The 6,700-nt window shown below is 36.6% G+C and overlaps 1 long non-coding RNA gene across 2 annotated transcripts; it reads left to right on the top strand.

Annotated features, from left to right (window-relative positions):
• Positions 1-1,905: 1,905 nt before the first annotated feature.
• On the top strand, positions 1,906-6,444 carry LOC138118513 (uncharacterized). 2 transcript variants are annotated; one of them, XR_011155177.1, is made up of 4 exons: positions 1,906-2,068; positions 2,768-2,871; positions 4,879-4,942; positions 5,188-6,444. It is a non-coding gene; the product is annotated as an uncharacterized lncRNA (long non-coding RNA). The 2 variants fall into 2 exon arrangements; XR_011155176.1 differs by having other exon boundaries at positions 4,879-6,444.
• The last annotated feature ends 256 nt before the right edge of the window (positions 6,445-6,700 follow it).

Genomic DNA, 6,700 nt, shown 5'->3' with positions numbered 1-6,700 from the left:
GATATTCCAGGTGCATACTTTTAATTGTATTTTTATTCTTAAATTTCAAAATTGGTAACTTCCAGATTAAAATATTTAGATCCTCATTTATGGATAAATCCGAGTAAAATTGATTTGTCTACTTTTTACCTTTTTGAGATCATTGCCAATACCTCATCCCTTGTGTGTTACTGTAAGACTCATGATTTTATTGCAAAAAGTCTCAAACTTATATATTTACAGCATTCCAGTCACAGCATTTGACTGAATTTATAACTTTCTGTACTGTTTTGGAAGAATTAAGAAGCAAAATAAGAAAAGTAAATATTTAAGCATTACATTAATACTTAATTTAAGGAAAATTTGCACTTCATACATAAAATATTATAATTTCATGTTTATTCAGGGACAGGACAAGTTATTATTAATTTGCTTTGAATCAATGACTCAATGATTTCAATCTGTGTACTGTATTAGGAATTTTGTACCTCATTCGTAAGGCTCTGACAAATTAGGTGGAATGGTCAACCTGTGTCAGTTATTGATACCTGAGGGAATAGGGCTTTCCTATGTCAGTTTAATAAGAACATAGATGTGCTGTACGCGGCAAAAAATCTTTCATGGTTGGATGTTTGGTTTCATGAGATCTAGTTTCAACTCCTTTGTATCTTGCATCTTATTTGCAGGTAATCAGACTATGTTTTGAAATGTCTGTGAAAAAAAGTCAACTTTTCCAAGGCTGTTGCAGTCTGAAAAAGACTGTGTACTTCTGAAAGCATTTGGCAGTTTGCTCAAAACTGGACATATGTATTGTTTGGATAAGGGAAGGTTTCTCTAAAACAAGTAAAATAGCAGTGCCAGTAAATATAAATAAGAACTCTGAAAATTTGAGAATAACCATTTGTAAATCTAAGCCTGTTCCTGATATTCTTCTTAAGGGTAAAAATTGCTTTTTAGAAAATCTGGACTTTTAAATAAAACTGATAGTGATAGTAATATCCACATCACTAATAAAGATCAGGTCATGTATGTAACATGGGATATGGAGAAAATGTATCACTTGCCCCAACCCCAAAATAAAAAAGAGACAGAAAGCCTTAACACCCAGAGGTGCACGTCTGCTTCTTATACAGGAAGAAATTGCAGATACTCAAATTTTACTTTTTAATACTGGTGATCACTGCCATCAAACATATTTCGAGTGATTTTAGATGTAACGATGTTAAATTTTGTTCTTTCATGAAGCTGAATTTTGCATGATACCTGTTTAGTATGACAGGTGAGAGGAATGGGATGAGAGGCTAGATAGCAAGGCTAACAGTGCTCTCTCCTTGTCTTGTCTCCTCTCTCTAAGTGTCTCAGACTTGTGCAAACCTGATCTGTGAAATGTACAAGATCGTGCCATTTAGAAGGAATCCAAGATGTTATTTGAATATATATTTCTGAGAAATCTGTTGTAACAACTACAGGTTCTTTTGCCAAATCATGCTTGCATCTCAGTGGAATGAAATACCTTGTTACTCCCAACAAGATGTTATATCTGCTATAAGGCCCAGGTTCAAAAGTAAAAAAGATGGACCCATTTATTGTGTTGTTTCCCTTCAGATTGTCTCCCATTCTATTTTGCCTCAATGTACACCATAGAAAATATATTAAATAGACGGGCTCTTTTGTCATATGTGCAGATACAGGAAACGCAGGAACAATTTAACAGGAAAAGCGTCATTTGTTGTAAAGTATTTTAACCTTTATAGTGTGCCCCAGCCAAACCATTTTTAGTTATTTTTACCAGAGCCCTCAGAGTGGGACCAGGCTGGAATTACTCTCACTGGCTTCACCTGGCCTTTACACCTTCAGCTGCAGCACATCAGCCTCAAGAAGGTTTTTAAGCTCCAGTCTGAAGGCTTAAAGGGGGAAGTGAGACAGGCTTATATTTGCTCCCTGTCTTTTGCTGTCTTGTTGTTTGGATTTCCTAGACTAACTTGGCTGCTGATCACTGGATGGGTTTTGTTGCTGTCATCATCTCGACTTTACTTGCCTGGATCAGGAGCCCCACCTGTTAGAGCAGGAATTCATCAAGGACTGAAAGGTAAACTGTGCTAAGTTGGGAAAGAAGAAGCTGAAAAACTAAATACCAAGACAGCAAGGAATAGATAAAAAAGGACTGTGCCACACTAGATTAAAACCAATCATATCATCAGCAAAGTGTGTGTGGTGTTCGTGGACAAAATAGAGAAACCAATCAAGCAATGTGAGATCTCATGCACAGCAAGGTTGTGACATGTATAAGTAGAGTAATATGTAAAAGTAGGCATAATGTGTAAGTAAAATGCGTAAGTACTGTATTATGTAGAAGTTGTAAAAAGTGTAAGTAAGAAAATGTGCAAGTAGAGTGATATATATATATAAGATAAGCAAGTGAAATGTATAAGTAAGCAAAGTGTATACGTAAGGTATTATGTTAAAGTTGTGAGATGTGTGAACATGGGTATTTTAAACAATAAGAAGCTTCTGCATAATCATATTGATTTGTTGATCAGAAGGCATGAGTTCCTGCGGTCACTTAAATTTCCTCCTCCGTATTAGTTTCAGACAGCATCCTGTATGGTGGTTGCCTTATGCTCTTTAGAACTTAGAAGCTGCCGGAGTTTCTTGATGTTCTCTGTATGTAATTTGTGAAGTGCTTTGGGATGAAAAGGGCCATATAAATGTAGGGTATTATTATAGTGTACTTTGCTTGACTGGAGAAGCTTCATCAGAAAGATTGCTTTATTGGGTTATCTCCTAGGTAACTGCGATTCATGGTAATGATAGCGACTAGCAGTCTTTAAGTTGGACAGCAGTGGCACAACTAAAACCTAATGGGAATAAAGTTACATAGCACCAAGTAAGGTGATGTTGATTAACCATGTACTAAATGGATGTAAAATTATAAGCTCTGTATTCTTAATACACACACATTTGCAATTCAGTATTAAAGGCTGTATTTTCCAAGATTCTCCAGAGGTTTTGGTAACTGCAAGAAGTTACTGCACTATCATATTTAAAGCTCTGCATTTCAATTGCATTTAAAATATTTAAGTCATTGTACTGTTTCTAAGTTAAAAGTCACAGAAAAATGCTTTGCTATACATATTTTATATATACAGTTGTAGCAGTTGCATGGCAATTAAGACTTCAATTCAGCAAAGCTAATAAGGAAAAAACTCACTTTTCTTGTTATTTCTGGAGGACAATTCACACATTTGAAGTTCATATTTGCATATTATGATAAGAAGCCTTTGAATAATCAGATGAGATATTCCCCCTCCCACTGAACCACTACACCAACACATATTTCTTCTTTCTCTCACTTGTGCATAACACTCCCTCTTTATAATTACTCTAACAACTCATTTTAAATGGCCTTAGCAGTACAGCTAATCTATCTTTGCTGAGTTCCACACAGGATGCTTAAGAAACAGGTCACTATAAACAGACAGCAGATTGTACCATGTATTCTCTGGGATACCGGAGCAAAGCCAAACAACTTGTCCCTTATTACTATTACCTGTCCTTATCAGCACCAGAGAACAAAAGCCTCTTACTTCCTTTCAGTCTTCAGCAACGGGTCCACGTTCTGGTAACTGCTTGATTTTTTTTTTTTTTTTTTTTTCGTCCCTTCTGCTGCAGAAAAATAAAAACATGCCCAGGTAGTAGAAGTCATTATCCACTTGGTATAATGGAAAAAGGTTCCTGTATGATAGTGAGGAAGCTGAGAGACACATTGATAAATTGTAGGTTGTTGCCATAAATGCAGCCATACTATAAGGATATACTTGCAGGTGAAAGAAATAAAACATCTAAAGAGACTTCTAACAATTGTGTGACAGCATCCTTGGAAGCTTCTCATGTAGTAGTGAAAGACTTTCTTGATCCTTCTCTATATCACAAGTGCTATACAGAGCTTGAAAAATGCATTCCAAGTGCTCTTCTGGAGTACCTATTAGTTCTCATAGTTACTCAACTGGGAAATAAAAATTGCCATCGATTTAGATAAAAAGGTTAGATCTTAAATTGGTGCTGGAGAGGCTTAAATAAATAAGGTGTCTAGTTATTTATCTACCAGTATGCCATCTGGATTATCAGAATTTGGTATTTCTGACATATTAAGACATAGGAAGAAGAAAGCAAAGTAGTTTACAATGAGATACCTACATTACAGCTCAACTGCACAAATTTAAAGGTTTAAATCTAAGCCTGAGCTAGTAAAATTGTGTCCTTATAGTAGATGAAAAGAGAGTAAGTGCTTAGAGGTACAATAAATTTACTCATAAGATCTTAAAAGTTGATGCAGATGCACTACACTTGGGGTATTGATATTGACATCTTTTGGCAGGGGCAAACCCAAGTACTTATGTGACCATATTCAGGATCTTCTGTGGTGTCTAACATATCAAAAATCCTTGTGTCTCTGCTACAGTATGGATCTCCCGCCCATATTTCCACCGAAACACCAGAGCAAAGGTCCTTGCTAGCATATCATCCCTCAAACATTATTGTGCTTCATGCAGGCTTATCTCTAGCCAGACTTGTTTTGTCCCATTTCCTCTTCAAATCTAGCTCAAAACTCTTTCCATGAGTTCTGATAACCTCTGTCCAAAGATCGTTTTCCTGCTTTGAGACAGGTACACCCCATCTGTCACCATCTGGCTTGGTGTTGTGTAAACTGACCCATGATCAACACCCCCCCTCCCCCAAATTCTGTCATTGACATCAGACTCTGAGCCAAGTGTTAATCTGCTGACTCTTCCTGATACTTCTCTCATCACTTCCTGCAATTGGAAGGATGGAGGAGAACACTATTGTGCTCCTGATCCCTTAGCCAGTCATCTCAAAATTTCTCTTGATTATCCTCAGGCTTCTTGTAACTTCACTGCTGCCTACCTGAAACAATGGACAGTGATCTGAGGGCTGTACCCAGGTAGGAAGCTTTCTCTTCACTTCTTCAATACAAGCCCTGGGCAGACAGCAGACTTCGCTAAGAAGAGGGTTCAGGCTGCATAAGGTGCTATCTGTTCCCTTCAGGAGACAGTCTCCTGTGAGAGTTAAAAAAATTTTTGTTTTATGAAAGAAGTTTTAATGCAGGACATAGGCTGATTTAACCTTGGAGACACTTCCAAACTTGATGAATCAGTGTACTCACCATTGTCTGGTTCCACTTTGCAGAACCTTGTATCTGCTATGCCAGGGCACCTGGGAAGGATGGGCAGTCACAGAAATGTGTCTGCTGCACCAGGAAGGAATTTGTTGCCATTGCCTCCAATGCCTTGACTGACCATATTCATCCAGGTGGACAGAGGATAGAGAATACTCTGTGTCATGCACTCTGTCTGTTGGGCCTGCCACAGGGAAAGTAGGGTGTGATTCTAGTATAGAAATGATAGGAGATAGGAAATAAAATCTTTCATTGCTCTATGGAAGTTCACAGCCCTTGTTTTCCCTGTTAAACTGCCTTTATCTTTTCCACAAGTCCTTTTGCCTTCCTTCTGTTTTCTCTTCAATCACAGGAGACAGGCTGACTGAATAGCTGTGTGAGTATTTGAATGTCAGTTGTGGTCAACTCACCAAATTAGTCATACTTTCTAAGAAACTTAATAAAGGAAATATGACTGCATAAGTTTTTTTTCCTTTGACAACCTTTATGTGAAAATTAAGGTAAAACTCATTGAAACAGAATATTAAGTACAGCTATTGACAAAGGCCTTTGTCAGTACAGTTTGATAGGTCTTGACAGGTAATAGTAAAACTTTGATGATATGCAACAGCTGGGAATCTGGCCCTTCTTATCTTAAGAAAGCTGCATTGTTATTACTTTAGTTTCTAACTGAGAAACAGTGGAAGCGGTTTGACTTGCAAGAAGAACAGATTAATTGAAGGCCCAACCAATAACAGATGGTAGCATGAAATAGTAGCATGAAATCTGAATGTTTCACCAAATTACTGCTGCTCTGCTATCATTAATTGTATAAAGAAGCAGGCACTTACCTATTGCAAACCTTATGTATTTTCAGGGGAAAATTGAAGCTATACTCAGGGCTCTACTTCTTGACTGAGAGTAATGCAACAAAAGCATTTCTAAAGCTGCATCATGTTTTTCCAAACTAAGATTAAAAAAAAAACCTCAATTTTTTTTGAATCTGGGGTAGTTTTTAAATGTGTTTGATCTGATTTTATTTTTTTTACAGTAATGAACAAGGACAAACATATTTATGGTGTTGCTGTTCTGATTGAAATTGTAACTCACTAGCAGATACGTTTTTGTTATTCCACTAATATTTGAATTATTTTATTCAGTTATAGATCAGATTTCAGGAGGTGCTAGCTTTCTAATTTTCTATTATTCTATTGAAGATACAAAAAAAAAAATCAAAATAAATAAATCTGTAATGCTTTGCATAAGGTTTATAACTGGGTGGTTTTTGAACTGACCAAATAGTTATAACTGAAGACAAAATAAATTCCTCTTCAAATAGTACTTTTGTTTTATTTTTTTCATACTTAATTTATGCAACTCCAAAGGTTCAAAGTCTTTGCTAAGTATCCTTGTGATACTTCACTAGAATAAGTAAAGGGTGCAACACATCCTGTAACAGCATAGAATCAAGGTTGGTAAAGACCTCCAAGATCACTGAGTCCAACCTTTGAACACCACCATGTCAACTAAACCATAGCACTGAGG

Source organism: Aphelocoma coerulescens, chromosome 1 (genome assembly GCF_041296385.1).
Source record: "Aphelocoma coerulescens isolate FSJ_1873_10779 chromosome 1, UR_Acoe_1.0, whole genome shotgun sequence".
In the NCBI taxonomy this organism is placed as follows: domain Eukaryota; kingdom Metazoa; phylum Chordata; class Aves; order Passeriformes; family Corvidae; genus Aphelocoma; species Aphelocoma coerulescens.
This window is presented reverse-complemented; position numbering and strand designations above follow the sequence as displayed.